This window comes from Melanerpes formicivorus, unplaced genomic scaffold (assembly GCF_026170545.1).
Source record: "Melanerpes formicivorus ecotype bairdi unplaced genomic scaffold, bMelFor1.0.p_v2 SCAF_66, whole genome shotgun sequence".
Lineage (NCBI taxonomy): Eukaryota > Metazoa > Chordata > Aves > Piciformes > Picidae > Melanerpes > Melanerpes formicivorus.
Window position 1 is genome coordinate 1711673 of NW_027142418.1, and position 9031 is coordinate 1720703.

The 9031-nt window shown below is 58.7% G+C and overlaps 1 long non-coding RNA gene across 1 annotated transcript; it reads left to right on the forward strand.

The window, feature by feature from the left end:
* Positions 1-7994: 7994 nt before the first annotated feature.
* Positions 7995-8826, forward strand: LOC137453435 (uncharacterized). Its single transcript, XR_010990376.1, has 3 exons — positions 7995-8070; positions 8422-8608; positions 8754-8826. It is a non-coding gene; the product is annotated as an uncharacterized lncRNA (long non-coding RNA).
* Positions 8827-9031: the final 205 nt, after the last annotated feature.

The window sequence follows — 9031 nt, forward strand, 5'->3', positions numbered from 1 at the left end:
AGCCCAGCACGTTCCAGTGGCAGCCCCAACCCAAATGGTCTCCCCCTGGCAGCTGCCAGTGCTGTGCCGCAGCCTGGCACCAGTGGGCTGCTCGTTATCATGCTGCCACTAAAGAAATGGCTGTGAGCTGCTAAGGTGTGGGGGGGGCTGCCTCCAAGAGCAAAGCACCCAACTGAGGCAGCAAAGAAGAGACTTCAGCAGTCTCCTCTCTCCCCAGGAAAGGCTCTGCAGAGGCAGGAGCCCAGCTGCAAAAGGGCAGCTCCTCTGCTTCTCCAGGCTTGAGGAGGAGCTGCCCTGACACACCTCAAGGCTCCATCCCAGAGCAGATCCCAGAGCAGCCATTGGAGATAGTAGCAGTGCAGCTTCCACCCAGCCCACAGCCCTCCATCACCTCCCAGCCCTCCATCACCTCCCAGCCCTCCATCACCCCCCAGCTCTCCACTGCCTCCAAGCCCTCCCTCGTCTTAAGTGTCTCCAGTTCCTCCCCATCCATCTTGGTGCCACCCAACACGCCCATCATGTCCCCAAAGCGGCCCAAGAAGAACTGGTTTCCCCCCTGGAGGAGCCACCCGGGCAGAGAGCCCAGCAAGTCAGCCAGGGGCTCCTCCTTTCTGTGCTGCAAATAAATCAAGTGCTGTGTGGCATGTGGCGCTGTGGTGCTTGTCTCTGTGTGCTGAGGCTGGCAGCTGAGCATCTGTGCAGGGCCAGGGAAGGGTAAGCCCAGAGCTTGTGGGGGTGGGCAAAGCACCCATCTGAGGCAGGAGAGAAGTCCCCAGAGGCCTCTGCAATGTCCCTTCCTGGAGCGCATCGCCGCGCTGCCAGGGCGTTGGAGGGGAGCCGGGGAGCACGGCCCCGGGGGGGTGCTTGGAGCACAGCTGAAGGGCAGCCCCAGGGTCAGGGCTCGGAGCAGCAGCAGCAGCCCAGCGCCTGCAGCGGGGCCTGGCCTGGAGCGGCGCCGCCTCCCCTGGCGGCCCTGCCCTGGCTGCGGCCACACGAAGCCGCCCAGCGCCACACGGAGCGCGGTGCCAGCCCTGAGGCGCCTTGGGGCGTGTGGGGCTTTGGCGCCTTCGCTGCTGGCGCCGCCCGCGCTCAGGCTGGCAGGGGCTCAGCGCCTCCCGCTCCCTGCCGGGGCCGGGCACAACCTGCCCCCTGCAGCCCAGCACCTGGGCAGGCTCCCCTCTCCCCGGGAAAGCCTCTGCAGAGGCACGAGCCCAGCTGGGAACAGGCAGCTCTGCCTCAAGCCTGGAGGAGCTGCCCTCACACAGCTGCAAGCCCCGTCTCACAGCACAGCCCGCAGCAGCCTTTGGAGGCGCTAACGCTGCAGCCTCCACCCAGCCCACAGCTCTCCACCCCCTCAAAGCTCTCCACTTTATCCCTCTCCATCCTAGTGCCACCCGACTAGCCCAGCACGTTCCAGTGGCAGCCCCAACCCAAATGGTCTCCCCCTGGCAGCTGCCAGTGCTGTGCCGCAGCCTGGCACCAGTGGGCTGCTCGTTATCATGCTGCCACTAAAGAAATGGCTGTGAGCTGCTAAGGTGTGGGGGGGGCTGCCTCCAAGAGCAAAGCACCCAACTGAGGCAGCAAAGAAGAGACTTCAGCAGTCTCCTCTCTCCCCAGGAAAGGCTCTGCAGAGGCAGGAGCCCAGCTGCAAAAGGGCAGCTCCTCTGCTTCTCCAGGCTTGAGGAGGAGCTGCCCTGACACACCTCAAGGCTCCATCTCTGAGCAGATCCCAGAGCAGCCATTGGAGATAGTAGCAGTGCAGCTTCCACCCAGCCCACAGCCCTCCATCACCTCCCAGCGCTCCATCACCTCCCAGTGCTCCATCACCTCCCAGCTCTCCATCACCTCCCAGCCCTCCATCACCCCCCAGCTCTCCACTGCCTCCAAGCCCTCCCTCGTCTTAAGTGTCTCCAGTTCCTCCCCATCCATCTTGGTGCCACCCAACACGCCCATCATGGCCCCAAAGCGGCCCAAGAAGAACTGGTTTCCCCCCTGGAGGAGCCACCCGGGCAGAGAGCCCAGCAAGTCAGCCAGGGGCTCCTCCTTTCTGTGCTGCAAATAAATCAAGTGCTGTGCTGCTAAGGTGTGGGGGGTGCTGCCTCCAAGAGCAAAGCACCCAACTGAGGCAGCAAGAAGACACTTCAGCAGTCTCCTCTCTCCCCAGGAAAGGCTCTGCAGAGGCAGGAGCCCAGCTGCAAAAGGGCAGCTCCTCTGCTTCTCCAGGCTTGAGGAGGAGCTGCCCTGACACACCTCAAGGCTCCATCCCAGAGCAGATCCCAGAGCAGCCATTGGAGACAGTAGCAGTGGAGCCTCCACCCAGCCCAAATACCTCCACCATCTCCGAGCCCTCTAGTTCATCCTCATCCATCCTGGTACCACTAGACCCACCCCAGCTCTCTACAACTCTCTGAAAGGAGACTGAAGCCAGGAGGGGATTAGAATCACAGAATTGTCAGGGTCTGAAGGGACCTCAAGGGTCATTGAGTTCCAACCCTCCTGCCATGGGCACGGACACCTCACACTACAGCAGGTTGCTCACAGCCACATCCAGCCTGGCTGCAAAAACCTCCAGGCAGGAGGCTTCCACCACCTCCCTGGGCAACCTGTGCCACTGTCTCACCACCCTCATGAGGAAGAACTTCTCCCTAACATCCAATCTGAAGCTTCCCATTTCTAGTTTTGCTCCATGGGTTGGTCTCTTCTCCCTAGTAACAAGTGATAGGATAAGAGGAATTGGCCTCAAGTTGCACCAGGGCAGGCTGAAGTTGGACTTCAGGAGGAACTTTGCTGAAAGAGTTCTCAAACCCTGGCACGGGCTGCCCAGGGAGGTGATCGAATCCCCATCCCTGGAGGTGTCCCAGAGACACACAGAGATATGGTACTGAGGGCCACGGTTTAGCACCAGGCTTGGCAGAGAGAGAGAGTGCTTGGACTGGTGATCTTGGAAAGTCTCTCCCAACCAAACCAATCCTGTGATTCTATGGTTCAATGTTTGTGACAGCCCAGATACAGGTGAAGTGCAAAGAAACGTCGGTCAGCACTGTTTGACAGCATTTTAATCTCCTCTGAGGGAAAACAAACCAACCATGTTGAGACAAACAGAAAACACTTTGGAGAAGGATCCTATGGTGCTGTGGCAGGGCTCCAGTCCATAGAAATGGAATCCCTAGTTCTGCACAACTGATAGGAAAGAGCAACCCCTGTCAGGAACAGCAGACAGCGTAGGGAAAAGAACTTTCCCCCTTAGTTGCTGTTGTGGTCTATAAAGCAACCTCGGCAATGAAGCCGGCGATTGCCCCCACCGAGGAGGGGGGAACGCCAGAATTCCCTAAGGCAACAGACCTTCAATAGATGCTTATAAAAATCAGATATTGCAATTACTCACTGCTCCTGATACCTCGTGGCACACGTTAAGATCTAGACAAAGCAAAATGGCCCCGACCACGTGGAGCACCGTTTGACTTTGTGGTGGTGTCTGCAGCTTATTACTGAGGCAGGATTTGTTCCCAAAGGGCTTGCAGCTGAAAGCTTTGTAGAGAGAAGGTTTCCCGGCCGAAATCCTTTTGTAGCAGCACTCGCTCCTTGCTCCAGTCAAACGAAACTGTCCCGGGGACTCAGCTCCTCTGGGGCTTCGCCTCCCGGCCCGGCAAGACGTGTGTCTGTCCTCTGGGCTTCACAACGCTGAAAAGAGCGAGGGGTCCTTGCTGTCTTGTCTGGGCAAACTGAAACTCAGTTCAGCTTCCAAGCGACGCTCTTGGCTCCTTCCAGAGCGTGGACAATTGCAAGACGACGCCCTGGCTCTTTGGGCTGGTACTTATAGACTTCCCGAGGCAATAATGGGCGGTAGCAACACAGATCTGGGGATAAAACCCTGGTATTGCAACCTATAGAAAGCCTTCTTGCCAAACGTGGCCAAAAGCACGCCCACCGGGCTCATTCTGGCTCTGGGACGTGTTCAGGCAAGCCTCAAGAACCAGATCTACTAACTTCTGCCTTATTGTCTGATCCAGAGTAATTTTGAGGCTTTTTGTCCATCCAGGACAGTTGCCCTCTGATGGTCCTGCTAGGACGAAATGTCAAAGTGCTTTTTATGGACAGTGTTGCAGCTCAAGATCAGTGCAATGGGTCAGAGCTGCTTCAAAGCAAATATTGATAGCAGCTGTGCAAGTTTAGCCACAGAACTAACCCCACCCATCTCCGAATCCACAGCCAGGGAGGTGAGTGTTCTAATGAAAATCAAGCATCCCTTAAGTAGCTTTACACACCCATTCTACTGCAGGACAGCTCTCGGGCTGCCTTCACAGAAAGGTTCAAAGCTAAGGTGAAGCGAAACCTGTGCTGCAAATCGATAGAGTGCCTGGCAGTTGAAAAAAGCTCTTGCAAAATACACAGCTTAGGAGCTTTGCCACCCAAGGTTACAAACAGTACCTAATGCAAAATGCACTGCTGAGATCCATGGGAGCTGCTTGCAGTGCATTCATGGAGAGCTGCTGCAGTACAGCTGGGCACCTGCCCTCCTGGGCATGGGAGCACATCTCGGTGACTAGCTATGAATGAGGTCACTCCTGCTCCTGTCTGCACCTCACTCCTGTCAGGGAAGGGTCTCAGCAGGGCAGGGAGGTCACAGGAGGGTTCTGATGTCACAGCAGGGACTCTGCTGTCACAAAGCCCCACAGTGCCTCAGCAGCTGTTAAAAAACAGCCACACTGCCCCTGGGCTGCACTGCGACAGCGGCGGCAGCAGAGACCACAGAAGTGGCATTTGCAGCAGCAGCAGCAGCAGTTTTGGTGTGGTGTGAGAGCAGGAGCTATGGCCCTGCTCTACCTCCTCCTCCTCTTGCTGGCCCTCCAAGCCAGGCCTCTCCACGCAGCTCCACTGCAAGCGTGGGGAGCAGGTAAGTGAGCGGCGCTGCTGCAGCCTTTCCTGGCCAGCTGCCTCTGCTCCCCGGGAAGCCTGGGCTGGGGCCGGTGGCTTTTCCTCCCCTGCTTCAGCCAGGGCTCCTCTGGGTGCCTGAGAGCTCTCCTGGGGAGAGAGCCCCCAGGGGCGTCTCTAGGGCCATCCACTGCTCCTGCAGGGCTGCTGCACAGGGCTGGCAAGTGTGTTTGGAGAGCTGCCAGGTGCCAGCCAAGAGATGCCCAGGCCCCTCTGCAGCTTTGGCAGAGCTGGCCACCTATGGCTGCCACCTCGTCGCCTGACCCCTTGCAGTGCCTGCATTTCCCTGAGGCAGGAGTGGATCCCAACATGCACTCAAACATTTCTCTTCTCTGCTTGCTTCCAGCTGGGGGTCAGGAGCTCAGGCATCTTCCATCTGCTGAGCTGGACATAGGTGTGGAGCCCTCGGTGCAGCCTGGAGGTGAGTTCTCAATGTCCCATTCCTGGAAGGGCCAAACATCGACAGTGTGCCAGGAGCTTCTTCATGTACAGATTGCCTTAAGAGCTTCTCAGGGTTGAGAGTTTCCCAAGAGCTTGGCCTCTCCTAGAGCCTGAGAACAACGCTTGGGGTATGGCCTTGAGGGGCATCAACCTTCTGTTTGCTTACAGCTGTGCCCCCAGGGGGAACTTCTCCAGCTCCTCGCCTGCCTCTTCCACTGCCACCCCGTGGGCATCGCAGGGGTGAGTCTGTGCTGACCTCACACCAAGCACTGCTGGTGTGCTTTATTCATGTGGAACTCAGCTGTACCTTTCTCTTTAGGTCCTCCAAGTGGAAAATACTCAGGTGAGGGAGCAAAGAAGTTGCCAGAGGCTGTGGAAACCCTGAAGAAACTGCTGGAGGATCTGGAGAGAGGACAGGGTGAGTGCCCTTCACTCTGCCTTAGCCCTGAGCCTGGGCAGCAGCAGCAGGCACAGGTGTGGCCAAGCTGTGGCCTGCACAGGGGCAAGGGCTGGATCCCAGCCTCCAGCAGCCCTGCTGGCTTTCAGGCCTTGCTGCCTGCTTGCTGTCTCAAGCAGCTGCTGTGTGATTGGCCCAGCAGCAGCCCTGGGTCCCTGCCACTGGCAAGGGAGGGAGAGAGGGAAGGAGGGAGATGGGGGTGGCAGTCCCTGCTGCAGCCATGCTTTGTGTCCTGGTGCCCTGAAGGAGGGACTGCTCAGGCAGCTGAGCTCTGCCCCATGCTCTCCTTCTGGCTGCCTGAGGTTTGTTGGGTGGGACAACCTGTCCCAGAGGCTGGGAGTGTGTCTGCAGGCAGCAGCACTGGGGGGAAAGAGAACTTCCTGCCAGAGCAAAAGTGCTGCACGCTTGGCAGTGGTGCCCAGGACAGCCTGACGTTGCCATTGCTCCTGCAGGTGTGGCCAAGGGGAGAACTGGAAGTGGTGACAGTCCTGTGCCTGCTGGCTCCTTGACTTCTCAGTCACTCCCTGCCCTCCAGCCTGAGAAGAGCCCCACAGGTAAGTCCTGGGCAGGAAGGAGCATTGGCTGGCTCTGAATGCCCCTCAGTGCCACTGCCTGCTGCAGAAGTGTCTGCAGCTGTGCCACAGCAGCTCTTCTCCCCTCTGCTTCTTTGCAGGCTTGCCTGGAGGCCAAGGCCACCCAGCTTCCCAGGTGCCTTCCAGCACTGAGGCTCCAGCAGGAGGCACAGGTAGGTCCTGGCTTTCTCCTGCCTTTGGCAGCTGCCAGCTCCAAGCCCAGGGACTCAGAGCCGGGCACCTCGGCCTGGTGACGATGCAGGCCTGCCTGTGGTGCCCTCTGCTTGGGTGAGCTCCTGCTGGCTCCTGGGGTTCAGTTGTGCCCAGGCAGATGACAAGAGCAGACTGCAGCTTCTCTGGCTGTTTGCTTACAGCTGTGCCCCCAGGGGGAACTTCTCCAGCTCCTCGCCTGCCTCTTCCACTGCCACCCCGTGGGCATCGCAGGGGTGAGTCTGTGCTGACCTCACACCAAGCACTGCTGGTGTGCTTTATTCATGTGGAACTCAGCTGTACCTTTCTCTTTAGGTCCTCCAAGTGGAAAATACTCAGGTGGAGGAGCAAAGAAGTTGCCAGAGGCTGTGGAAACCCTGAAGAAACTGCTGGAGGATCTGGAGAGAGGACAGGGTGAGTGCCCTTCACTCTGCCTTAGCCCTGAGCCTGGGCAGCAGCAGCAGGCACAGGTGTGGCCACGCTGTGGCCTGCAGAGGGGCAAGGGCTGGATCCCAGCCTCCAGCAGCCCTGCTGGCTTTCAGGCCTTGCTGCCTGCTTGCTGTCTCAAGCAGCTGCTGTGTGATTGGCCCAGCAGCAGCCCTGGGTCCCTGCCACTGGCAAGGGAGGGAGAGAGGGAAGGAGGGAGATGGGGGTGGCAGTCCCTGCTGCAGCCATGCTTTGTGTCCTGGTGCCCTGAAGGAGGGACTGCTCAGGCCGCTGAGCTCTGCCCCATTCCTCTCCTTCTGGCTGCCTGAGGTTTGTTGGGTGGGACAACCTGTCCCAGAGGCTGGGAGTGTGTCTGCAGGCAGCAGCACTGGGGGGAAAGAGAACTTCCTGGCCAGAGCAAAAGTGCTGCACGCTTGGCAGTGGTGCCCAGGACAGCCTGACGTTGCCATTGCTCCTGCAGGTCTGGCCAAGGGGAGAACTGGAAGTGGTGACAGTCCTGTGCCTGCTGGCTCCTTGACTTCTCAGCCACTCCCTGCCCTCCAGCCTGAGAAGAGCCCCACAGGTAAGTCCTGGGCAGGAAGGAGCATTGGCTGCCTCTGAATGCCCCTCAGTGCCACTGCCTGCTGCAGAAGTGTCTGCAGCTGTGCCACAGCAGCTCTTCTCCCCTCTGCTTCTTTGCAGGCTTGCCTGGAGGCCAAGGCCACCCAGCTTCCCAGGTGCCTTCCAGCACTGAGGCTCCAGCAGGAGGCACAGGTAGGTCCTGGCTTTCTCCTGCCTTTGGCAGCTGCCAGCTCCAAGCCCAAGGGACTCCCAGCCGGGCACCTCAGCCTGGTGAGGATGCAGGCCTGCCCATGGTGCCCTCTGCTTGGGTGCTGGGTTCAATTCTGCCCAGGGAGATGTCAAGAGTTGACTGGAGCTTCTCGGGGTGTTTGCTTACAGCTGTGCCCCCAGGGAGGACTTCTCCAGCATCTCAGGTGCCTCTCCCACTGCAGCCTGGCTGGTATCCTGGGGGTGAGTCTCTGCTGTCCTGACAGCAAAGCACTGCTTGTCTATAGTTTAGTTGTGTAAAACTTAGGTAAATCGCTCCTGTTAAGTTTCTCCAGGAGCATGGAGCAAACTGAGGCAGGAAAGTAGTCACCACAGGCCTCTGAATCACTGCATAGAATACTGGAGGGACTGGAGAGCGGCCAGGGAGGGAGGCCTGGTGCCCTTGCCTCGGCCTTAGCTGTGAGCCTCCCAGAAACTGGGAGAGTGTCTCTAGGCACTGGCAGTGGAGGGAAAGAGGACTTCCTGGCAGAGAGAATGTGCTGCAAACTTGCCTGTGGTGCACAGGATGGACTAACATTCCCATTGTTCCTCTAGATATGGGCACAGGCACAAGTGGAGATGCTGAGACTCCTTGGCAGAAGCCATGCCTCATGGACATGAACTTTCTGAAGGTCACAGTGCGCACTCTAACCAGCAGAATGTTAACAACTAGCTGTTTCGTTATACTTGCATTTGGGGTGTGCTTTGCAGTGGCCTTTTACTGCCTCAAGAAAGTCAAAGGGTGAGTCGTGGCCTTGTCCTCCCCACTGCTCCCTTCCATGGCTGCTCAAAGCCAGGAAGCGTTTCCAGTCAGGCTGCTGTGGGCAGTGGCTGGGCAAAAGCTGCCACCTGCAGCTGAGGACTTCAGCAGTCTCCTCTCTCCACAGGAAAGGCTCTGCAGAGTCAGGAGCCCAGCTGCAAAAGGGCAGCTCCTCCTCACACCTGGAGAACCAGAGGAGCTGCCCTGACACACCTCAAGGCTCCATCCCAGAGCAGATCCCAGAGCTGCCATTGGAGATAGTAGCAGTGCAGCTTCCACCCAGCCCACAGCCCTCCATCACCTCCCAGCGCTCCATCACCTCCCAGCCCTCCATCACCTCCCAGCGCTCCATCACCTCCCAGCCCTCCATCACCCCCCAGCTCTCCACTGCCTCCAAGCCCTCCC